At 42.9% G+C, this 26,160-nt stretch overlaps 1 long non-coding RNA gene across 2 annotated transcripts; it reads right to left on the bottom strand.

Moving 5' to 3' along the window:
• Positions 1-21,993: 21,993 nt before the first annotated feature.
• Positions 21,994-25,882, bottom strand: LOC146710260 (uncharacterized). Of its 2 annotated transcripts, XR_014920578.1 has the most exons (6): positions 25,462-25,882; positions 23,838-23,969; positions 23,621-23,720; positions 23,443-23,502; positions 23,264-23,353; positions 21,994-23,097 (listed from the first exon to the last, which is right to left on the bottom strand). It is a non-coding gene; the product is annotated as an uncharacterized LOC146710260 (long non-coding RNA). The 2 variants fall into 2 exon arrangements; XR_014920577.1 differs by lacking the exon at positions 25,462-25,882 and having other exon boundaries at positions 23,838-25,176.
• Positions 25,883-26,160: the final 278 nt, after the last annotated feature.

Genomic DNA, 26,160 nt, shown 5'->3' on the forward strand with positions numbered 1-26,160 from the left:
CATCAATTTGGCTGTCCACTGCAGTCTTTGTTATCAAGGCTTGTGAGTTATAAACCAGAGTATGTTGATCAGCATGGGGCTTGTTTTATGCCCCTGTCTGAGCTGAATATGCCTCAGCTCATTTTCCTGAAGGTGCGATATTTTTTTGTAATGTGTGCAGAAAGAAATATATTGAATGACGACTGGGAGGCACTGTAAGGCCAAAAAAAAAAAAAAAAAAAAAAATTGGCTCTAATATGTCACCAAGACAAGAAAGGAATGAATGCCATCTTAACGTCAAATATCCCTCAAACTAAGATGCTTTCATAACTCAAAATGTGACCTATTGCGTGGTTTATGATGTCTAAAAGACATTGTTGTTTTCCCTTATGAAATGGACTTCACTAAACCCGGTTTGCTAGGATCAATACTTCACTTCAACACTTGACGCAGTCTTTCTTCCTCAACGAGTCTGAACTCACCTGCATTGAAAGTAGAAGTAGCAGTTTATTCTTTGCAGCTGCCAAATGCAACACATCTGTTAAAATCAAAGGTATAAATATAAAAGGGCACCGTGACACTGTGTAGATATCATGTCTCTCTCCTGCTCTTAAATTGTACTCAAACTCTTAAAAAATGCAATTTGAATAAATTATTGTACAATATGGAAAACACATATCTCTCTTGGAAGAGGCAGCCTGTTTATCCAGGCAACCATCCAGGCTAAAAGCACAAAATAGTAAAATTATGAATGGTAATTTAATCACATAATGGCTCCTACACTCTCCAAAAGTCTAATTCCTTGTGTCTGCTCCTCTGTAAGTAGCATGCAGTGTGAATTTCAATGATGGATACTGAGGACAATTGTTTTATTCCATTTTAGACAACTCTATTCGTAACCGATGGAAACGGATCTTCAGCAGATTCAATATAATAACTGAAAAGGAGATATAATGCTTTTGCACATCTCTGAACAATGTTATAAAAGTGTATTAGATTATCTACTTCATAAGAAATATCAGAGTTATAAAAATTCCAGAATGGCTTGTTATGCTTTCTTCTTCTGCTTCACATTACACATTTAAGTATTTATCTGCAGAGCTAGACAGTATTCAAGGAGACATTGATAAGATTTTGCGATAGTTTTATAAATATTCTAAAGTTTAATCCCAATTGGGTCCATCTGTGGGGCTCATAATTTGGCAGCTGCCTGTACAGAAATCAAAATTAACTTTGATGTTTAAAACTATTCCCAGGCAAGAAAGTTAATAATGCATGATTCAAAAAACTGTGCATGATCTTTGGCAAAGTTTTAGAGTGCAAAATGTCTACATCCACAGATAGTTATTACAGTTGGGTTAAAGTCTGGAGAAAGATGGTCCATATGATTATTATAAACACAACCTTTAATTGCAGGTCAGTGACAAGAGGAAAGTTTCTTGCATTTCAGTTAAGCAACTTACATCCACAAACCTGACCTCCACATCCTTTCTTTCAGCCTCTTACAAGTAGCACACAGTAAGTGACAATTTGCTAAGCCCAGCCCTTTTAATTACTGCCCTTATCCCTGTCAGTCTTTCTATTCGTGCACAGCAGATAACAGGGGTTTTTAATGCCTTTGCAGTTTTTAAGCACTTTAGACTTACTAGTAAGTGGGGAAAAGTTGCACTTTTTTTTGTAACTGCAAACTTTAGGGTTAGTCTTTCATGCAAATGGACTGGTTCTTATATAGACTTATATATACTCTACATGAGCGCTCAAAGCACTTTATACAACTTGCCTCATTCACTCATTCAGACCCACTCATACAAGACATAGAAACAGACTTTATTTAATCCCACACTGGGGAAATTCATTTGTTACAGAAAGAAAAGGTGAATTAGAGCTATATTAGAAAAATATAAATATAAAAAAAAAGAAGCCAGAATACTATACAATGCAAAGATGACTGCTATGTACAGAAAGCGAACACTTTTTCCTACCTAACTGCTTTCTTTCTAACATTCACACACATTTATACTTTGATGAATGCATCGGAAAGCAGCTTGGGGTTAGTATCTTGCCCAAGGACATTTGGCATGCAGACTGGGAGCAGCCAGGGATTCATCCACCAAGCTTCCGATTAGCAGCTCTACCTCCTGAGCTCCAGCCGCAATGTGTTTCATGATTTATCGACATTTTAAGAAGTTATCTTGTTAGTCATGTTACACATGTTATGCTTGCAGCTTGCATTAGAGCAGATAAAGGCACTTATACCTATATAAGATGAAATCCAACTATTTGGATGGTGTACACAAGAGTGCAGAACAATGTTCACTTCTCATGGCTGCCATCCTGCTATCTGTGTGCTAGAAAGGTAAAAATTATAGACTTAAGTCAGAGGGTAGATCTGACTTTAAATAATCATAATGGTGGGCTTGATATAAAGCTTGTCATTTTTACTTTAATGGTGAGCATAACTCACTAAATGAACATCATGTTGTATTCAGTAAGACTACAAAACCCTATCAAAGACTACTAACCATAGAAGTTGCCATTTGCTGGCTATTATGAAAAGTACAGGTTTATGGCATGTATGCACTGGGTTCTCTTTTCAGGCCCAGAGGCATGTCCATGTTTTTCACATGCAGACTGTTAGCCATTAACAAGCCTCTGGCTGGATATTTGACCAGCTGTCTTGGCAGAACTGGTAGATTTTATTTAAACTGGTTGATTTTAAGTGGGTCAAAACCAGTTTATTGGATCACCCACCTGTGTCCAAGTTTTAACCAGCTGATTTATGGTGAAGTTGAAAAATTTCAAGATAGTCCTCCCTCTTTATTATTCCATCCACTTTCTGCAATGAACTACCACTGGCAGCAAAAACACAGAGCATGATGCTACATTGTGCTTACAATTAGAGAGGTAGATTGTTGTTAGAGTTCAAAGAGTCACCTTAACTACTTCAGACATACCTTTGTAATTGTGATAGCTCATTTTTGTCTCTTCTGACCATGAAATGTTTTTCCCAGAGAGTATATTTGCTTGTCAGTTCAATTCAATTCAGTTTTATTTATATAGTGCGAAATCACATAGCAGTCACATCAAGGTGCTTTATGTTGTAAGGTAGAGACAGTACAATAATACAGAGAATGTTGGCAACTATAAATTTCAGTCGTGCTTGAAGGTATTGATTTTGGAGCTGGGGCTTCTTTCCTCATCAGCACCCTCTCAGTCCATTGTGGACAGTCACAATTTTCCAGCTAAGGGTAAGCTTGAGCTTACAATGTATATTTGTATATAATGTATTTATGTATATTTGAACCTGTGTGTATAATTTTGACCATGTCTGCATTAGAGAAAAGCAAAAAATAAAAAAATAGAGAAAATAAATTCAAAAATGTGCACCAGTCCTTGTTTTTACACTCTTTAAAGATGCAATCACAAGAACATTTCAAATATAATTCAAATTTCCAAAACGACGACATTCATGCCTATGATGACTAAATAACACAGAATGTAGTACGTTACTTAATTACTCCAAAGAAAAAGTAACTCGTTATACTACTCTTTAATTTCATGTTTCTCCATAAGATGATGTGAAACACATTATTTCATAATCACCATCCAATAATATAAACCTACAGGCTACAGTCCCACACACCGACACAAATCCCTATTTTAATGAGGAAACACACAATCTTTTTCTTTGTATTTAGTTATAAACACAAAGCCAACCGCACAAAGCAAAGGTGAAAACCAGCACAAAGACACTTCAAAGCAGTCACCACAGTGATTCTACTCTAAAAACATGAACAGGTAGAAACGGAGGCCGCAGGCTGACTGCTCATCACTGCCTTTGTTACCTGTTGAAGTTCAGGGTCTGGCTACTGGGCTGGTGTCGGCATTTACGCAGCTTTATCATCACGCTAGGTTCTTGGCTTGCTTAGCATTAGCATACTGTCTTTGCAGGTGTTCGCAAAGATTCAAAAGTTCGGTAAGCGGCATAATACGGGTGTTTCTGTCCTGGATGCAGTTTCCACTTTAGCATCACACTCCCATCCTTTTGTGCAATATAAGTACAATGTCAATATCCACGCTGTAGACCGTGGAGTGTGCCACTATTTTCCTCCTCCAGCACATGAATTGAACTCAGCTGATTGTACCGCAAGTGCAACTGGAACAAACAAGCTGGATTGATAGGCAAGGAGACTGTCAGGGTTTCTGGGTCTTTGACCCAGTATTCTTAGTTCATGTTCACTGTTTATATTCTGTCTGCTTCACCTCCTGTTTTATTGTGTTAGCCTTGGTCCATGTGCATTATGTTCCGTCCTCTTCCCGTTTATCATTAGGTCATTATGTTCAGCTGTGTACTCACCAGGTTCTAATCTCTCATCACTCAGCCTGTGTATTTATGTCCCTCAGTTCAACCAGTCCAATGTCGTGTCATTGATGTTATTGTGATGTTGTTCTCGCCGCTGTTAGGTTGTCCTCTGTTCAGTTCCGTCAGGTCAGCCGGTCAGTTGTCAGTCAGTCTTTCATTCATCCATTCAGTCAGTCAGTCGTCCAGCCGGCCAGCCGTTTCCTACTTCTGTTCTGTTTGTTCACTCCGTTGACAATAAAACACCAATCTTCACCTACCTGTGAGTCCAGCGTTTGGGTCCTCCTTCTTTCGTCCACGACCTCATCCTGACAGAATGACACGACCCGTGCCACGAAGACACGATGTGGACCCAGCGGACTCGGACCTCTTCGAGCGGCAGGACGCAGCGCTCTCCATTTGGGCGGAGAAGCTCAGGTGGAAACAGCGGCTCTTCTCAGAGAGGGAGCACGTCTTCGAGGGGACTCGTCTGGCTCTGGGCGGGCCTCGGAGACGCCGCGGTCCTCCACCTGCTGCCTCACCTGCAGCGGAGCATTCGCCGCGGAGAGTGGGCGTCACAGGCCAAGCTTCGGCCGCTCGCTCGCCCGCCAGCCGTTCTACTCACCGGACCTTCAACCTCGCCATGGCACAGCGGCTCCGCCTACCACCTCGGCTCAATGGAGGCTCCCGTGCCAGAGGCTCATCTGTTTACCCCGCCCGCTTCCTCTACCCGGAGAAAGCGGCACACACGCCACCGTAACATGGACTATTTCCAGCCACTCCCGGCGGTGAGTCCCAGTGACTGTTTGCCACCTTCCTCAGTTGACTCTTCACATAAGATAAATAATAGACGCCTCTCCGATTCATGGGGAACGTCCCTCTTGGACGACAATGTGGACTGGGTAGACCTTTTCTGCTCTGTTTCCCCAAAGACAGCTCAGTTAAAGACTGTAAATAGCGGTGGCAGGAAGACCAGAACACTCCCCAATAAACCCGTCAGTATCACTCACCCAGTCGTTATTTCCACACCCATTATTCAGCCATTTCCCACCAGCATGGGGGCCCAGCCTACGCCCACACCAGTGCCAGCCCCCAGGAGGAGGGCAGCTGTGACCCGGTCTGCCTCCACACCTGCTTCTGTTTCTCAGGTGGGGGTGACTGGTGTCCAGCCACCTTCCGTGCCCGTCCCAGCGCCCAGGTTGAGGGCAACCAGAACCCAGCTTGACCCCCCTGGAGGCTTGGAAGAGCTAACCGGTCCACCTGCCACTTCACCTCTTCATCCACCTCCTGATCCAGCTTTTCATGCCCTCGCACTATCACTGGTTAGGCTAGCTGAGGTGTCCCCTGCTCAGGCCCCAGCTTTATTAGCCCAGGCTGCACTGTTGTCCCCTTCACTAGCTCACTCTTTAGCTCAGCCATTAGCCTCACCGGCCTCTGTTTATCCATCAGTCTCCTTAGTCCAATCGGTTCACTCACCTGCTGTCCAGTCTCCACCTGTCCTCCAGTCACCTGTAGCTCAGTCTCCACCTGTCCTCCAGTCACCTGTAGCTCAGTCTCCACCTGTCCTCCAGTCACCTGTAGCTCAGTCTGCCGCCCAGTGCCCTGTAGTCCAGTTGCCTCCTGTTTCCCAGTCGCCTGTCCACCATCCCGTCCAGTTCCCGGACCTGCAGCCACAGCACCCAGAGCCAGCTGTGAGCTCTCCTGCTCCTCAGCCAGGGGTCTCCGCGCCCGCTGGCCCGGCCGCTCCTCAGCCAGGGGTCTCCGCGCCCGCTGGCCCGGCCGCTCCTCAGCCAGAGGCGTCCGCGCCTACTGGCCCTGCCTGTCTCCAGCCAGAGGCCTCAGCTGCACCCACGCCCGGCCCGGCCTCTGCCTCAGCTGCACCCACGCCCGGCCCGGCGTCGGCCTCTGCTTCTGCTCCGCCTGGTCCGGCTCCAGCCTCGCTGCCTTCAGCCTCGCTGCCTTCAGCCTCGCCTGGCCCAGCCTCGTTTGGGTCTGAAGCTAAACGGCCGTTTTCTAGACCGCTGGCTAGGCCACTGGCCGGGCGCCATCGCCGTCGTGGGCGGCCCCCGGACCCTCTTCTCCTGAGTGGCCGCCGTCGCCTTCCGCACGGCCGGACCCTCTTCGCCTGAGTGGTCGCCGCCGTCGCCTTCCGCACGGTCGGCCCCCTGAACTGTCTCGTCTCGACCGCCGCAGCCGCCCACCGGACCGGCTCAGTGGTCACTGCTGCCTTCCACGTGGCCGCCCTCCTGAACTGTCTGTGTGGACTCCGTCCCTCCGTCCTGGGCCCCCTCCGCCCGCCCTGTTCTGGTTTTTCGTTCTTTTGGCCGTCGGGTGCCGGCCTTTGCAGGGGGGGGTACTGTCAGGGTTTCTGGGTCTTTGACCCAGTATTCTTAGTTCATGTTCACTGTTTATATTCTGTCTGCTTCACCTCCTGTTTTATTGTGTTAGCCTTGGTCCATGTGCATTATGTTCCGTCCTCTTCCCGTTTATCATTAGGTCATTATGTTCAGCTGTGTACTCACCAGGTTCTAATCTCTCATCACTCAGCCTGTGTATTTATGTCCCTCAGTTCAACCAGTCCAATGTCGTGTCATTGATGTTATTGTGATGTTGTTCTCGCCGCTGTTAGGTTGTCCTCTGTTCAGTTCCGTCAGGTCAGCCGGTCAGTTGTCAGTCAGTCTTTCATTCATCCATTCAGTCAGTCGTCCAGCCGGCCAGCCGTTTCCTACTTCTGTTCTGTTTGTTCACTCCGTTGACAATAAAACACCAATCTTCACCTACCTGTGAGTCCAGCGTTTGGGTCCTCCTTCTTTCGTCCACGACCTCATCCTGACACAGACTAACAATTCCTAGGAATTGAACTATTTGGAACTGATTGTAGAGTACCGGTTCTCGATTCCCATCCCTAGTGATATTATGCCTAAGCGCTGAATATATATATATATATATATCTCTCCAGCCTGGAGACGGAGCAATACTGGAAGAGCATATGGGAGAAGGATGCAACCCATAACGGCAATGCTCAGTGGCTAGAGGATCTGAGGGCTGACCACAGCGACCTCCCTGAACAGGGTCCAGTAACCATCACAGTGGCAGATATCCAAGAAAGGGTCTCCAGTATGAAGAGTTGGACAGCACCAGGGCCCGACATGGTTCACGCCTACTGGCTGAAGAAGCTGACTGCACTCCACGAGCGTCTGGCAGCACAAATGAACCAGCTGCTAGTTAACGAGAGACACCCGGAATGGCTAACTGAAGGCCGGACGGTCCTGATCCCCAAGGACCCCAAGAAGGGACCGGTCCCCTCCAACTACCGACCAATAACCTGCCTCAGTACTACATGGAAGCTCCTGTCAGGCATCATATCGGCTAAGATGAACAGGCACATGGGTCAATACATGAGCGGGACACAGAAAGGAATTGGCAAGAATACCAGAGGCGCAAAACACCAGCTACTGGTAGACAGAACAATCAGCCGAGACTGCAAGACCAGACTGACCAACCTGTGCACTGCCTGGATTGATTACAAGAAGGCCTATGACTCAATGCCCCACAGCTGGATACTGGAATGCCTAGAATTGTACAAGATCAATGGGACCCTAAGAGCCTTCATCAGGAACTCAATGGGGATGTAGCGTACAACACTAGAGGCCAACTCCAAGCCCATAGCACAAGTCACCATCAAGTGCGGGATCTACCAAGGAGATGCTCTGTCCCCACTGCTGTTCTGCATAGGCCTGAACCCCCTCAGTGAGATCATTAACAAGACTGGCTACGGATACCGACTACGGAACGGAGCAGTTGTCAGCCACCTCCTGTACATGGATGACATCAAGCTGTATGCCAAGAGTGAACGAGACATCGATTCACTGATCCACACTACCAGGCTATACAGCAATGACATTGGAATGTCGTTCGGACTGGAGAAGTGTAGTCGGATGGTAACAAAGAGAGGGAAGGTAGTCAGAACTGAGGGGATTGAACTACCAGAAGGCAACATTGCAGACATAGAGGACAGTTACAAGTACTTGGGGATCCCACAGGCGAATGGGAACCATGAAGAGGCCGCTAGAAAAGCTGCAACCACCAAGTACCTGCAGAGGGTCAGGCAAGTCCTGAGGAGTCAGCTGAATGGTAAGAACAAGATCCGGGCCATCAACACGTACGCCCTGCCCGTGATCAGGTACCCTGCTGGGGTAATAGGCTGGCCAAAGGAGGAGATAGAAGCCACTGACATAAAGACAAGAAAGCTCCTTACCATGCATGGAGGGTTTCACCCCAAGTCCAGCACCCTGAGGCTGTACGCTAAGCGGAAGGAAGGGGGCCGGGGACTGGTGAGTGTCAGCACCACAGTCCAGGATGAGACAACGAACATCCAAGAATACATTGGGAAGATGGCCCCAACTGACCGAGTGCTCAGTGAATACCTCAGGCAGCAGAAACCCAAGAAAGAGGAGGGAGACGAGGAACCATCATGGAAGGACAGGCCCCTGCACGGTATGTACCACCGGCAGATAGAGGAGGTGGCTGATATCCAGAAATCCTACCAGTGGCTGGACAAAGCTGGACTGAAAGACAGCACAGAGGCACTAATCATGGCAGCACAAGAACAAGCTCTGAGCACAAGATCCATAGAGGCTGGGGTCTATCACACCAGGCAAGACCCCAGGTGCAGGCTGTGTAAAGATGCCCCAGAGACAATCCAGCACATAACAGCAGGGTGCAAGATGCTAGCAGGCAAGGCATACATGGAACGCCATAACCAAGTGGCCGGCATAGTGTACAGGAACATCTGTGCCGAGTATAACCTGGAAGTCCTGAGGTCAAAATGGGAGATGCCCCCAAGGGTGGTGGAGAATGACCGAGCTAAGATCCTGTGGGACTTCCAGATACAGACGGACAAAATGGTGGTGGCTAACCAACCGGACATAGTGGTGGTAGACAAACAGAAGAAGATGGCCGTAGTGATCGATGTAGCGGTCCCGAATGACAGCAATATCAGGAAGAAGGAACACGAGAAGCTGGAGAAATACCAAGGGCTCAGAGAAGAGCTCGAGAGGATGTGGAGGGTGAAGGTAACGGTGGTCCCCGTGGTAATCGGAGCACTAGGTGCGGTGACTCCCAAGCTAGGCGAGTGGCTCCAGCAGATCCCAGGAACAACATCGGAGATCTCTGTCCAGAAGAGTGCAGTCCTGGGAACAGCTAAGATACTGCGCAGGACCCTCAAGCTCCCAGGCCTCTGGTAGAGGACCCGAGCTTGAAGGATAAACCGCCCGCAGGGGCGTGCTGGGTGTTTTTTTTATATATATATATATATATATATATATATATATATATGAATGAGAGAGAAAGACATTTAAAACGCGTTTTGAAATTATGAATTTAAGTACCCTGTCCAAATTCATGTGCTACACTGCACAATTAAGAGTGTCAGACATGGCTTGGTAAATGGGGCATGAGACACAGGGCTAGTTTCAAAACATGGATGAAACCAGGTCATGGACCACAAACTTTCTCTATGAAAATTTCCATCAAACTTTACTTTCAATCTGGGAAATTTGCTGTTGTTTTCTGACTTGGACACAAAAAGTCAGTTTCATGCAAATCAGTTGCTTTTAAAATGACGTTTTTTAAAATGTGCATTTTTAAATGGGTGAAAATAAAATACATATATGCATCCCTTCTGTCCTTCAATCCAAACCACCAATTTTGGCTTTGACAAATCAATAGAATAGAATAGAATTCAACTTTATTGTCATTGCACATGCACAGGTACAGGGCAACGAAATGCAGTTTGCATCCATCCAGAAGTGCTTTAGTGATATAGATATATTACAATATATATTAGCAATAATATAGATATGTGAGTATATTACAGAAATGGGTCTATTATGGTATGTTATAATGTACACGGTATGAAGTATGTTGTGAATATTCTATAACTATAAGTATGTACAGGCTGTAGTGAGTACAAGCTATGTACAGGATATGAACAGGATATAAATATGAAAAACTATACAGAATATGAAATAAATAACTTTACAGAATCTGGGATATACAGCTATACAGAAATGGGAACTATGCAAGTTGTAAACAGTTGTAGGATTAAAAATTATCGAATGTACAGAATGATTATTTACACAGAGCTATACAGTAGTGCAGTTAAGATAAGTGAGGGTGTAGATAGTTTCTACAGAGGCTATATAAAGTGCTAGTGGTTGTGAGTGGTGGTTCAGTCCATGTTATTATTGTGTTTGAGGGTACAGTTGTCCATTGTGGGTGTGTGTATGTTCAGTCCATGAGTTTAACGTGGGTCAGATGTCAGGAGGCAGAGTTCAGGAGTCTGACAGCTGTGGGGAAGAAGCTGTTCCGGTACCTGGTGGTCTTAGTCCAGAGGCTCCTGTGGCGCCTCCCAGAGGGCAGGAGGGTGAAGAGTCCATGTGATGGGTGACTGGGGTCTTTGATGATTTTCCCAGCCCTTTTCAGACACCGCTTCCTGTAGATGTCTTTTATGGCAGGAAGTGGTGCTCCGGCGATGCGCTGGGCAGTTTTCACGACCCTCTGCAACGCCTTCCGGTCCGAGGCAGAGCAGTTCCCGTACCAGACTGTTATACAGTTGGTCAGGATGCTCTCGATGGTGCAGCGATAGAAGTTCACCAGGATGTCTGAGGACAGGTGGTTCTTCCTCAGAGTCCTCAAGAAGAAGAGGCGCTGGTGAGCCTTCTTGACCAGCTTGGAGCAGTTGGTCGTCCAGGTGAGATCCTCGGAGATGTGGACTCCCAGGAACTTGAAGCTGCTCACACGCTCCACAGCCGTCCCCTTAATGTGGATGGGTGGATGTGGGTCAGCATTCCTCCTGTAGTCCACGATGAGCTCCTTGGTCTTCTCGGTGTTAAGCAGCAGGTTGTTTCTGTCGCACCACTCAGCCAGACGATCCACCTCCTCCCTGTAGGCGGCCTCATCGTTGTCACTGATGAGGCCAATCACCGTGGTGTCATCTGCAAACTTAATGATGGTGTTGGAACCATCAGCAGGTCTGCAGTCGTGGGTGAAGAGGGAGTAGAGGAAAGGGCTCATCACACAGATCACACAGCCTTGTGGTACACCGGTGTTCATCGTGATGGTAGATGAGCAGCGGTTATCCAGCCGGACATGTTGGGGGCGGTTGGTCAGGAAGTCCAGTAACCATTTGCAGATGAGGGAACTGATACCCAGGTCTGTCAGTTTCCTGATGAGTTGTGAGGGGTGGATTGTATTGAATGCTGAACTGAAGTCTATAAACAGCATTCTGGCGTAGGTGTTGTTGTTGTCCAGGTGTGAGAGGACAGAGTGCATTGCGATGGAGACTGCATCCTCTGTGCTCCTGTTCCGGCGGTATGCGAATTGGTGGGGGTCCAGGGTGGGGGGGAGACAGGATTTGAAGTGTGCTAGGACCAGTCGCTCTAAGCACTTAGTGATGATGGGGGTGAGTGCTACTGGGCGGTAATCATTGAGGCAAGATGGGTTGGAGTTTTTGGGTATCGGGACGATGGAGGTGGATTTGAAGCAGGCCGGTACCACAGCGTGGGCCAAGGACAGATTGAATATGTCTGTGAGCAGTCCTGCAAGCTCCCCAGAACACGCTCTGAGAACACGCCCGGGGATGCCATTAGGGCCTGCAGCCTTGTGGACATTGATCCTGCTCAGCACCACTCCTACATCGGTGGGGGAGAGAGTCATAGGTTGGTGGTCTGGCGTCATGTCTGCTTTGGTTGTGGTTGTGGGGTTCCCTCGCTCAAAACGAGCATAAAAGTTGTTGAGCTCGTTGAGGAAGGAGACATCAGAGGATGCAGGGGAGGGTTTGGTGGTCCTGTAGTCTGTGATGGTCTGGAGTCCTTGCCACATGCGTCGGGGGTTGGAGTTGGAGAAGTGTTCTTCTACCTTCTTTTTGTAATGGTGTTTGGCTTTTTTGATGCCCTTCTTTAGATTAGCCCTGGCTGTACTGTAGGCGTGTGCATCTCCTGACCTAAAGGCAGTGTTGCGGGCCTTCAGGAGGAGACGAACATCCCGGTTCATCCAAGGCTTCTGGTTGGGGTACATGGTGATCCGTTTCTGGGTGGTGACACTGTCTGTGGTTTTGGAGATGTAATCCAGTACAGATGAGGCGTACTGGTCCAGGTCTGTGTGGGTGAACATATTCCAGTCTGTGTTTTTAAATCTGTCCTGGAGCACTGCGTCTGTCCCCTCTGGCCACACTTTAATTGTCCTCACAGCAGGTTTCACACGTTGGATGAGTGGTGAATACCGGTGGTGTGAGGAACAGGGAGAGATGGTCCGATTGTCCAATGTGGGGGAGGGGTGTGGCTTTGTAGGCTCCAGCCAGGTTGGAATACACATGGTCTAAAGTCTTGTCTCCTCTGGTGTGGCAGGAGACATGTTGGTGGAATCTGGGGAGGACTGTCTTTAAGTTGGTGTGGTTGAAGTCGCCAGCAACAATAAAAGCAGCCTCGGGGTGTTTATTCTGGTGTTTGTTAATGGCTGCAGAAAGTTCTTTCATGGCCAACCTAGCATTAGCGTCGGGGGGTATATACACGGCAGTGAATATGATCGAAGTGAATTCTCTGGGGAGATAATAAGGTCTGCATTTGACCATTAAAAACTCCGCATTAGGTGAGCAGTGACTCTCAGTAGTAGTGGAGTTCATGCACCAAGCATTGTTAATATAAATGCACAAACCTCCACCTCTGGTCTTGCCGGAGTCATCTGCTAGCCTGTCGGCTCGGTGTGTGTGGCGTCCTGCTAACTCGATAGCATTGTCCGGGCAGCTGTTGTTCAGCCATGTTTCGGTGAAAAACATGACATTTGAGTCCATAATCCGTCTGTTGTTAGTGATGGAGAGCCGTATCTCATCCATTTTGTTTGCCAGAGAACGGACATTGGCGAGAAAAATACTGGGTAAAGGCAGCCGGTGTGGTTTTAGCTTAGCCCGTAGCCCTCCGCGCCTACCTCGCCTTTGTTTACGATCTCGGCGCCGTCTGCATGCACTTCCGCCCAGCCGGGGAGAGTGGGCAGCCTCCGGTGTTCTGGAGATCTCTGGGATGAGTCGGAGATCGGCGATAAAACTGTTGGAGTTGTGAGTCCAGATGTCCAGAAGCTCTTGTCTGCTGTAGGTCAGCAACGCACAAAGGCTAGATTACCTTTTGAGCGGCTGGAAGTATCCCTGCCAGCCTGCCGGGGTATTCCTCTGAAAGCCGGGCACTTTTCACTTTTATGTTGAAATGGTGACACTATTGATTCAGAGACATAAACCCTGGAGGACTTTCAAAGCATGTCTCCACCCCTCTCTGAATCAAAGACCCGTTTGAGGGGATTTGAGGGGTATATTCCTGTCAGAAAAACAGAATCTGATCAGATACTCCAAGAAATTAACAAATAATGTGAAACTATATTTTTTCTGTAACTCTTTAAAAGATGAGCAACAAGTAAAAGTAACCATCACCAGATATTTAGAACTCATCAAGGTCTTTGTGCTAAGTACAATCTGTGGCTGGACTCAAATAAATGCCATTTGACTTCTCAGGTGAGTAAAGTAATTCTTTTTCTCGATGTGAAATGGCAGGCTGTGACTGCTCATATAGTGCAGTGTTTACCTCTAGCTTTGCCATTATCACTCACCAGACAGATTGTCTCAAAGGCACAATCAGACCAGTTGAAGAAGATTGTTTGTTTATGTCTTTCTTGCCGTGGGTATTTTTGTGCAGTGCCCTATTTCAGTCTTGATAGCGGGCCATAATTTCAGTGTTCACTATGGAAAAGATCCTTAGAATAAGCTCCATTTTCTGTCATTTTCATCAGTAAAAAGATCACTGAAAAGTCCAAGATGACAGCCAAATGAGAGAAAATGTTGTTGTTTTTTTGTTGTTTTGTTTTTTACCCAAAAGATCTGAACTGAGTTAAAATAAATCAGAACACAATAGTAACAGAAGGACATCACAAGGCTTTAAAACATTTAATTTTAAGCATCAATGACAAAGGGATGTTGGTATTTAGATAAGGTATTTCCCCCATATTGCACATTCCATGCAAGGAAGAAAAATGGACACAGCCAAAAATGAATCCAGCAGTCTCAAAATTTTAAGTACTCGGTCATACTTCACTCTAATCTAATTGAGTTGGAAATTAATGCTCCAGAATAAGGTTAGTGACAGAGCTTTTATAAATGAGGTATAATAATAGCCAATGCAAATTGGGTGTAATATCATCAAGTCAGTACTGGGAAGTCATGGAAGGTAAAATATCCATGGACAAAGTAGTGTAAAGTGAGTTTCAAATGTATTTTTTGTGCAGTTGCAAAAAATGCTGCATATTTCTAGTAAAGTGTGAATTAAAATGTGTATTTATAAATCATCTTGTAAAATTACAGCAATGTATCCTCAGTAAGTGTTTCACAGAATAAAGTCTTTTACGAAATAGTCTGGTACCGTGTTAAATAAATGACTCGATAATGACAGGAAAGTAACCACGCTCGCTGTTTTAGAGAAGAGGATAATATTTGAACTCGACACTGCCCTCATCAAAGTAATACATTTTAGTTGTTTATGTGTTTGACTTTTAAAGCTGATTAAGTTCAGAGCATTCATGCAGCTTTCATGCTAAAATTAACTCGGTCTGTGAAAATATCATCCAAATGTCATCACAACATCATACCTTCCTTTTCATTGTGAGTATATGGCCACTGACCCATGCCTGATTGGTCAGAGTGTTCAAACACTGGCGCTAGTGTATCGCTTTCTTTGATTTTCGCGTTCTTTCATTCTTTTTTTCTCTATCTGCTTCAAACACACACTTTTTATTTTGAACTTTCAGTCGGCGATGGTCCTTTTGATGTAAGGACAGTTTCAGAAAGTACAAAAGTTAGTGTTGCTGTGCTTTTCTACAATTTCTTTTTTAGGTTGCAAGTAGCTGATAGCGGTCCCTGTTCACATTCGAGACACAGCTGTTTATGGAGAGGTCAGAAACTTGCCATAAATCAAGGTAACAACCACTCTCTTTTTTTCTGTATCAACAATGCAGAATCTAGCAATACAACATTTCTTACCAGCCTAGATTTATGCTACAGTCTCCTGTTTTTTTATTCTTGGCCTTTCCTGTGTTTCCTGTATTCAGTTGCTAATTTCCCCCAGTATGGTTGTTCTCATGTTTTGTTACTTCCTGTTTTATTTTGTCAGCCCCTCTTCTTGTGTTTATGGTGTTTGGTTTTGCTTCCCTGGTTTTGTCTACTGTGATTAGTTTAAGCCATGTGTCTTCTCACCCTCACATTAAATCAGTATACTCCAGTCCATCCAGTCCATCCAGACACCCGTTAAGATGAAACATCAATCCCCAAATTCCTCCATGAAAAGTGACGTATTTGCTGCACAATGACAGTAAAGACTTGGCAACCTTGCTTTTATGTAGGAATATAGACAGCATGAAGTACCAAGGTAGTTCAATCCCCTACTGCACAGACATGCAATGCAAGTGAGTAGTGCACATCGGTGCAGTCTAACTCAGATCAATTGCAACATGTTGGCATTGTATCCATTTGTAAATTGGATGGCAATCAAAATCTAGGAACTGGTTATCGATTAGATGAGAAAAAAATGAATTCAGCCCGTTCCCAGTAACTACACAAAAGAACTTACAGTTCCTGCTGCCTCAAAAAAAAAAAAAAAATAATAATAAAAGACCTTTCTCAAGTTAGACACTTTTGATTTGAACTGCTGCCCTCGGGCAGATGTTTCAGAGCAATTAAAACACAGACAAAAAGATTTAAAAATATTCTTTATTCAAAGGTCATGACTGCACTAAAGACTGCTGGGAACAGTGCATTTTTTAGGTGAATGCATTGTGCCGTGATTTCCTGCAGAATGTGAAAATGTGCAGAATTTCTGTTAGAATTTTTGTATGTTTTTTATATTTTTGTGTTTTATGCAACTTTTTATATTTTTATATTTATATATTTTTTGACATATTTGGAAGCCGTTGCAGAGGTTTGCATAGGATTTTATCTAATGCTGTTGTAATACATTGTATTGTATATTTGCAGTCAGTCTGAGTCCGACCACCAGGCAACTAGTTGCAAGGTGATTGCAGTCACTTATTTTTAAGCTAGTATGACTGAACAATAAGGGAACATAATGTTGGTCTCTTGACCAGTCAGCTCACTGCTTTGATGCAGGTTAATTCACATGAAATATGAAACTTGCATCCATTTTTTCCTCTGATTTATTCTGGTGAGCCACCATGAGGTTCACGTCTGTGGAATTGAGTGAAATAGTTAAAACTATTAGAAAACTATGAAATCTTGCACACATGCTGATGTTTGTCAGTGTGTGTCAAACGTGTAGATACATAATAATCTGCTATTTTGCATTTAAGTCTAATTCAAACACTAATATCAACATTTTTGAGTATTTTAGCACATTTTTGAAAAGTGAGATTTAAAGTCATAATGCTTAGTGCTTTGATGTTTTTGAGGAACTGGTACATATTATTATGATGCAGATGATTAGTAACCCAACAGGAGGTTGGGCTATAAGATCCTACTGTTTTAGCATTTTCATCTATCAGCACGTTTTTATGTGCGTGTGTGTGGGCATACATGTTGCTGTAATACAAGACAAGAATTAGAAAATTCTTGTGCCTCTCACATGAAATCGCGCTAAACTTTCAGAGAGTGAGGTTTGTCACATTTGAACGCACTGAGGCTGATGATTTTTGTCAGCCAGGACTGCTATAATTGAAAATATTCATTACTCTGTGTAATTTATAACTTTGTCATAAATCAGCCTTGGAGTTCTTGGACCATCCAGTGTGCTCATTAGAGTTTTAATTAAAGCACTGAACTACGATAACGTTGCGATTTTCTGAAGGGCAATGAAATATAATGGTAGAATCACTATATCTCCTCTTAATTTTCTCTATTGTACAGTACAAGGTTTTGTCTCTTTTGCTGGGGCTTTTTCACCACATAAACACGCAGTGCTCTGCATCTTCACACATTTGCTTTCAGATTGCAAAGTTGGCTTTGTCCTTTAAATGGTGGGTTGGAGTTATTCATGTGACAGTTACTGTCATGGTCCTGGGCCATGTGGGCCCAGTATTCTTAGTTTTCGTGTATTTTTGTATTTTGTTCTTTATTTAGGCCATGCTTCCTGGGTTGATCTGTTACGTTGTTCCTTATGTGTTTTCCCTTCGTGACTCTTACCCCCTGTGTGCCCCTCTGTGTATTTATGAGCCCTCGTCTCTCCTTGTGCTTTATTCTATGTTTTCCCCAGCCCGTTATGTCTGCGTTCTCCCCGTGCTCTCTCTCCTCCTGTTTGAACCTCTGTGTACTTCCTGCTTTACTTTGCCCATCTCCCATCAGTGTTACGTTCACTCCTGCCGTGTCTTGTTATGATTATCAGTGTCACCTGTGTTCCCCGTGTGCATCCACTTCCCCTGATCATCCCTCATGTGTATTTAGTCTCTGTGTTTCGTACAGTCTGTGTCGCGTCGTCTGTGTTCCCACCCTCCGTGTTTCCATGCCCGGTCTATTGTATTCCAAGTCATAGCCTTACCTTAGTTTATTCCCAGTTTAGGTTTCTGTTTAGTTATTGCTCTTGTGCTGCCCTTATTCTGGTTTGCTTCTTTTGTATTCATCAGCCACAATAAAAGGCTCGCTTTTGTTTAAGTTCACTTCCTTATCACTCGTGTCTGCACCTGAGTCCTCCACGCACTCTCCACTCGGTCCGTCACAGCGGACCGTGACAGTTACAGCATCAATAGATGGGTCTGTGTCAGCCCTGCTGCTGATGGGTTTTCCATAGGCTGTATATAATTTAAAAACATGGGTGAATGCAAATGTAAAATTTACCACTAAATATCCACAGAAGTATGTCATAAACAAACAACCTTCAGAAAGGATCATTTGCATCACCATTAGAGTCGACTACCATCAATGCTTTAGTGTCTAATTGCTTAAATTGTCTGTTACTTTAACACACCTGCATTTTCTGGGTCCATTTGCTGTTGACAAACAAGCTTTAACACTCTGCCACAAAGCTTTCTATTCACCATTTCATCCTTATGGCGGGGTACTGCGTTTACATTTGAATTCCTCATCCCACCCCCACCTGATTTGAATCTGTTTTGTGCGTGCACTATTGGCTGTTATGAATTTCACGCAGGATTTTTGTGTGGTGTTTATTTGCTCTGCTGCTCAAAGCTTAAGAGGTTCCCAGAGTCAAAATCATTTCTCTCTAAGTGGTGGGCTTTCATGAGCAGCTGCTACACAGCAGCCGGTCCTAAGATGTTGGTCAGCACTGCAGTTGATGAGTCTTTTCAGATTGTGCATTTTCTTTGCATCCCTGCAGTAGGCTGGATGAACGGGATTCACATGCTTGTTACTCTGTAGTGTGGCTTTATGTTTTGGATAATGAGGGGTGGGCTTTGATGTTTTGTAAGTGAGTCATAAGATGACTACTCAAGTACAATCAAGGCTACTGGGGTCCCTGTGAATTTATTAATCCACACCCACATTGTTTTTTGTTCTCTTTTTTTGGCTCTGTAGCAAACTGATTATCTGAGCTGCTTTCTCTCCTTTGTAAATGCAATCTTTGTATTTGGCATAGTCACGATTTCACTATCTTTTCTACATGTTTTACCTTCTTGCTCTGCTTCTCCAGTTGTTCATGCATTGAAACTGATCAGAAAACACCTTTGGCCCATGTCCACCTCATTGCCTTTATTTCCTTTTCTTGACTGCTACCTTTTTTCAATCCCCCTTTCAACCTATTGTATCTCTTTTTCTAACAGCTATTAAAAAGGGTTTCTTTACTTCAACAAGGAAGAAATATCTGCCTTTATTCCATTTTGAATTTCCACTGCATGTATCTTGAATAACAGTACCATGCATCTTGCAGTAATGAATGTTAAATGGCTGTAGTAATTGCTGTAGAAAGGGTTTTACCAAATAAAGAGGGACATTAAAACCACTATATTTACAACATTTGTACTCATGATTAATATTCATTGGACTGAGGCTTGGCAGAAAGTCCAAATGAAATCATTTGCAATCATCATGGGTCATATATCGAGGGATATTATGTATATGAGCTGTGCCGTGTGAGATGGTGCAGAGTAAACTATGAAAATATCATGTTATTGGTTTTCATCATGGCATCACAAAGTAAATGGATGCAAATAATCCCTTTTAAAAATAAAATCAATTATCCTTGATGCTTCAATCATGCATTAATCAATTTTTTCCCTTTGATATAGTTCTTAGCAGCCTATCAACACAACACTAATGTATCATCACTTCATGAAGCTAATGTGAATAGTTTTAGTTTTATTCATTATTTGTCAGGAACCATCCACTAAAATATTGATCTCACAAGAGAAAAGTTGCCTTGCACTAGATTTTGCTAACAGTTAATCTCCATGTGCATTCGCTGGGCTTATACACAAAATATTAAATATGCTATAAAGGCAAATACATATCTACAATGCAAGTATAGTAATATAATTAAATATATTCATACGTCTGCAACATATTAGCAAAATTGCATTGACCTGGAGTTGTGTTGCTTGTGCTTCTTTCCCCTTTTCTGCTTTGATCTTCACCAGTTCTTAAAGGGAACGTGTGACATAGCCGCTTTATGTTTACAAGTCCTGTAACTTCTTCCTTTTCATTTCTTTCAGATCATAAATGTTTTTGAGCCTTTTAGGCAGTAAAATTCTCACTGATGATGTCTGTGAAAGAGAATCAAAAAAACTGAAAAAGCTGTAGGCTGTGCTAGTTAAAAAAAAAAAAAAAAGTCCAGATAAAAGCTCAAATGCTGTTGTGTGTTTGAGACCTTGAATTATTTTTATTTCCTTGTGGACTAATACAGCAGTTGAAGTACAGAGAAAAAAAATGTCCATGCAAACCTGAAACTAACTCACTGCCCACTATAGGTACACCTTGCTAGTACTGAGTTGGATGAGTTGGATCATTGCATAGATTCAGAAAGTGCTGGAAACATTCCTCTCAGATTTTGGTTCATATTGATATGATAACATCACATATTTGCTGCAGATCTGTTGGCTTCACATCCGTGATCTCCGATTCCACCACATCCCAAAAGGTGCTCTTTGCACTGAGCTCTAGTGAATGGAGGCCATTTGAGTATAGTGAACTCATTCCATGTTCGAGAAACCAGCCGGAGATGATGTGGAACAGTGCCTTATCTGGCTGGAAGCAGCCATGAGACGATGGGGACACAGTCAAAAATGGATGGACATGGTCAGTAATAATACTCAGATAGGCTGTGGTGTTTAAATGATGCTCAGTTGGTATTAATGGCCCCAAAGTGTGTGAAGAAAATAACCCGCACAACGTCATACCTACCAGCAGCCTGAACCACTGATACAGGGCAGAATGGATCCATGCTTTGATGTCGTTTCTGACAAATTCTGATCCTACCATCTGAATTGAATTGAAGCTTATTAGACCAAACAACATTTCTCCAATCTTCTGCTATCCCGTTTTAGTGAATCTGTGTAAATTCTATCCAGAGTTTCCTGTTCTTAACTGAGATGAGTGGCACCTGTGCTGTAGCCCATCTGCCTCAAGTTTGATATGTTTAGAAGAAGAAGAAAGAAGAAAGTGTGTACATTATTGTACTTTATTGAGCCCCGTGGGGAAATTGCTCTCTGCATTTAACCCATTCACTCAGTGAAGCAGTGGGCAGCCATTGGGCGCCCGGGGAGCAGTGTGTAGGGACGGTACCTTGCTCAGGGGTACCTCAGGGTAGCTGTTAAGGGGAATCGAACCCCCGACCTTCCGATCATGGGGCAACCACTCTACCTACTGAGCTATCCCTGCATTTAGAGATGCGCTTCTGCATTTAGAGATGAGATGCTCTTCTGCATTTGGAGATGCTCTTCTGTATTTCTTGGTTCTAATGAGTTTCTGTTAACTCCCTATCAATTTAAAGCATTCTGGCCATTCTCCTCTGACCTCTGGCATCAACAACACATTTTCCCACACAGAGTGAATGCTCACTGGATATTTTCTCTTTTTTAGAACGTTCTCTGTTGTGTGGGGAAAAATGCAGCTGATTAGCAGGTTCTGAAATGCTCAGAACAGCTCATCTGTCACCAACAACTGTGCCACACACACACACACACACACACACACACACACACACACACACACACACACACACACACACACACACACACACACTCAAGTTTAAATCAATCCAAATAAATGTGGTACCCTTGTACACTGTAAAAAAAAATCTGTCAAATTTACGGTAAAATACCGGCAGCTGTGGTTGCCAGGAATATACCGTGTAAAAAATGTGGAATCTGTAAAAGACAATACGGTATACTGGTTTTGTAACCCTAATTTTTAAGGTAGACAACGTATTATTTTACCAAAATCATGATAGAAAAAACCAAATATATTTGTCAATTATACAGCAATTTAATGTAAAAAATGCAACTTTCCATAGCTTTTTACGGATATTTGCAGTAAAAAAAAAGTAATAATATAATAATATTTACAGTAATTTGTTGTTAATTTAACAGTAATAGGATAGACCCTATTATTGTAAATAACTGTAAAAATAACAGAAATATGTTAAACCTTATTAAAACCTTTGATAGTAAAAAACACAGTGAAATTGTATAACAAATTACAGCATTTTATTTTGACCAGATACATTTTACGGTAAATTCCTGGCAACCACAGCTGCCGGTATTTTACCGCTAAAAATACAGTACAATATGAGGAACATAAATGGTTTACCGTACATTTTACATTTGCAACCGCTAAATATAGAAAAATCTAAAGATGCTCATATACAACCAAGGTAGAGAATATTACTGATAAACAATGAGAAAATTTGACATACCATTTGAAAACAGACTAAACATATTATTTTCTCTATTCCTACAAAACAGCATAGATCTTGAGAATACAGCATGTGTCCATATATATGGCTGGTAATCCATGGAGGAATGAATAAACATGAAACAAAATATTACCTGCCCCTGACCTATCAACAGTAATGAGTCACTGGGTCCTGCCTTGGTGAAGGAAAGGACTCGGTGGAGTTTCTAATGCTGTTTTTTTCAGTTTTTTTTTTTTTTACTGTAAACGAGACAAACATATATCTAAAAGCATAATTACGACAAACAAGCCGTTTTTGAGATTGACCGTGATTTTGTTTTGTGGTCAATAGCCAGTGAATGGGAATACTAGGGGGCCGGGGCATAAATTTGAGCACATCAAAATCGATACAGTAAAAAAAACAAAAAAAAAAAAAACAGCCCAGGTTGCGTTTTGGCAATAGTTATACTTTAAATCTACTTATGTAAAAGTTATACATAGACAACGCAGCCCTAATCACAATCATAATTTGTTGGAAAACGTATTTAAGTTTCGTATTGATTTATCATAGAACTTGAAGTTAATGGCTGAATGCATGGTGATGAGACCTATCATTCAATCTACATTTTATAGCGTATGAAACTGCTCACCTGGACATGAACCTGAGCTCGGCTGATTAAGATTAGTGTCTCCTGTCCATCTTTCTTTAGCAAAACTTGAATAATACCACTGCTTACCTCTTATTGAATCTTTGGGTGCAGACTTAATTGAAGAGCCTCGTATAAACAGGCAGGGTGTGATGTTTAGGGAAACCAAAGAATACAGCCGCCATCATTTCTGCCAGAAGACTCATTGGGTGCAACGAAGCTTTCATTGTGGACTGGCTAGATACCTTCTGCATTCAGAAGGAAAACAAGAAGGGCATACACCATAAACAATAATAACTGACAAAAATAATGAGACAAGAAATTAAAGTAACAAAATAAGTGCAAATCAAGTTTCCCTGTGTTACAGTGTAGCTGAATGTTTTTCAACAATTTGATTTACGGTAAAACACATACCAAATATTTCCAGCCAAGGTTTGTTTCAATCTTCAGCATTTTTTCCTGCCATTGTCTTGAAACTGTTTCATCTGTCTCTCTCATTTGATGCTGTTTACAAAAACAAAACAGCAATATTGTAAAGGGAAAAAGGAAAATTAATTTAATGGAAAAAAAAAGATTATGACCTGAAATCTCACCATTTCCTGAGAGTCACAGGTCCTTTGAGTATCCTTATGGTTTCTGCTCAAATTCAGTGTCTGAAAAGGGCAGGAACAAAACAAACCTTTTTAATCATAATAAAGACAAAATAAGATTTAGAGACAGACGACAAAGAAATGTGTAAAATATCTTCTTGAATCTGTTTACTTTACTAACCTTGAAAGAGACTCTTGGGTCTTAGCTGTGCCACCACCCTTAAACCTTAAAACAGATGGAGACGATATGCTGGCCTGGCTTGAAATTTCCATATTTGGTGCTGTAAAACAATATCACAAACAATAGATTAATTGTACTTTTTGGACCTTGGCCAAAGCATAATAGAAAAAACAGAAAGTCCTTCATGGCTATTGTGCAATGAAATCATAATACTTACTGGTTTGTTTCTCAGATGTCTCCACTCCTAATGATTGTAGTGCCTCCAGTACAATTTCAAGGATTGAGGCAGACAGGTCCGGCAGCACCTTAGTAATGGAACTCCTTATGCTGCCCCCCATTTCCAAGATGTCTGATAAAAGAATGTGAATAAAGGTCAATTTACACCAAGTGGTACCTTTGGTCTTAAAATATGAAGCTGATCTTGCTTGATACTACACTTTTATACAGTGTTTCGTAAGTACCAAACTAACAGCACCATTATTGTGACAGCACACTGTGTTTCAGTGGAACCATTTGGTACCCATACTTCATGTAAGATGTTAATGGATAGAAATCAATTAAGTCAATGGGTTTTGACCAAAAAAATCATTTTATTTAAAACAGCTTACTATCACTTATGTCACACAGAACATCAGCAGGAGGCTCAGTAGAGGGCTCTTCTGATTTCTGCCACAGATCAGACTCTAGCAGACATCTCAAAGTCTCTCTTAAAGGCACATAATAGGCAAACCTATCTTTTCTGTTTTCATGTCTCCCTAAAAATATTTTCTTTGGTTCCGCATAGTTGAAGGCTTTTTTAAAGATCTGAGCTCTGGAGTGCACTGTCCTCAATGGCCCGGTATGACATGCAGAAAAAAGATCATAGCTTTTGACAGACTCACAGACTTTGTTGATGTCCTCCTCTGATAATGATGTGTCATCTTTTAACAGTGATGCAAGTTTACCCAAACTGTATGTCTGTCCCAACTCATGTATGTTCTGCATTTCCTCCACAATGTTCTGTATGGTTGAAGCAGGCAGTAGAAACTGACCCTGCAATTTTAAGTAGAATAGTGAAACGTTTCTCAGAAAAAGATCACAGAATTCAGGGGGCATTTCCATGTTATCTTCATGTGTAATAGACTGTGCAGCAGGCTCGGAAATCAAGGGTACAAAGTCATCTGATGTGGTTGGAACAGATGATGATTGACATGCAGACTCTCTATATAAATCACCAATGCTGCTGTCTGAAAACTCTGTGTTTACGTGACATGTGAGCAGTAAAAGATGATTTAACTCTAAAGGTATTTGTGCATCCTCTTACTGGACAAGTGACCACGTGTCCTTCCACAATATGGCTCTTCAGATGAGCTATTAACTCTTTAGAGTTCTGACACTGACGTTCACACATCGCCATTGCACATGTAAACGAAGAAACCACCACCACACCAGTGACATGGGTGGGGGCAGTGTCTTCGGTAAAAATGAGCCTTAAACGCGCCATACCTGGTGTATGTCTGCTTGCAGCCTGCTTCAATACACCGAAAGAAACAACGTGGCTCATTCCGATGCAGTTTACAATGAATCACGTAGCCCCTTGATGACTGAACTACCTTACCACAGAAATTACACGTTAACATAACTCCATGTACTTTGGTAATTCCTCCCTAGCGAATTAAGCACGCCATATACAGAAACTAATCCAGAGCAATGCTTCCCTCGCAACAGTAATGCTAACTCAACTCACAAATGCTAACTAAATTCACAACCTCACTCATAAAAAACGAACTGCTAAAATTATCTATAAACGCTGGGCTGGTGGATTTTTATAACAGAGATAACTTGAAGTTGCATGTACTCACCTCACCTCGAACTAACTGTAAGCTGCCAGGATGTCTACAAATTCCGAAGATGCTGTGGTCCAAGCAGCAATAAATGGCGCTAATATACGAGTTCAAAACTGTGTCCGTTAGCGAAGCCAACTTGAGTCTCCTGCATGAAAAAAAGAGCGGTTGGCACACAGCTCAGCAGCGCGCCGCGCTATTGGTCATTTTCAGGTGACGTCATCCCGCAATGTAACGTCGCTCTTTGTTTCTTTAGGAGGTTCGAATTTGATCAGAAGTCACGTCTGCAGACCGCTGCAGCCACGTCTTACCTTGCTTCCCCTTTTTTTGGTGAAATGGTTCGCTCATACTGCACAATGTTGCTACCAGATTTTTTTTCTCTGCAATTCGAACGTAAAACGTCTGTACACAGTTTACCAGCAGTTTAGCTACCAATCAACAGCGATCACGCAAATTCAAAATTTAAGGCCGACCCACTTAAGGTGGTCTGATAATATGGCGTGAAACACAACAACATAAAGTTGTTTTAAAATAATAATTAAAAAAGATTATTGAAATCAATTTTATTCACAACCATAAACTTTATTTTTAACATCTTCTTTTGCTGTTGATTTTTTTATCAGAAGGTTAACAATGATATATTGCAGGCCTAACTTTTAATCTGTATATCAGTATCTGAATTTTAAAATAAAAAAATACTATCAGTTTTATTGTCTT

This window comes from Copadichromis virginalis, linkage group LG5 (genome assembly GCF_057382275.1).
Source record: "Copadichromis virginalis isolate Kocher_CV1m ecotype Utaka linkage group LG5, C_Virginalis_male_GT1.1, whole genome shotgun sequence".
NCBI lineage: Eukaryota > Metazoa > Chordata > Actinopteri > Cichliformes > Cichlidae > Copadichromis > Copadichromis virginalis.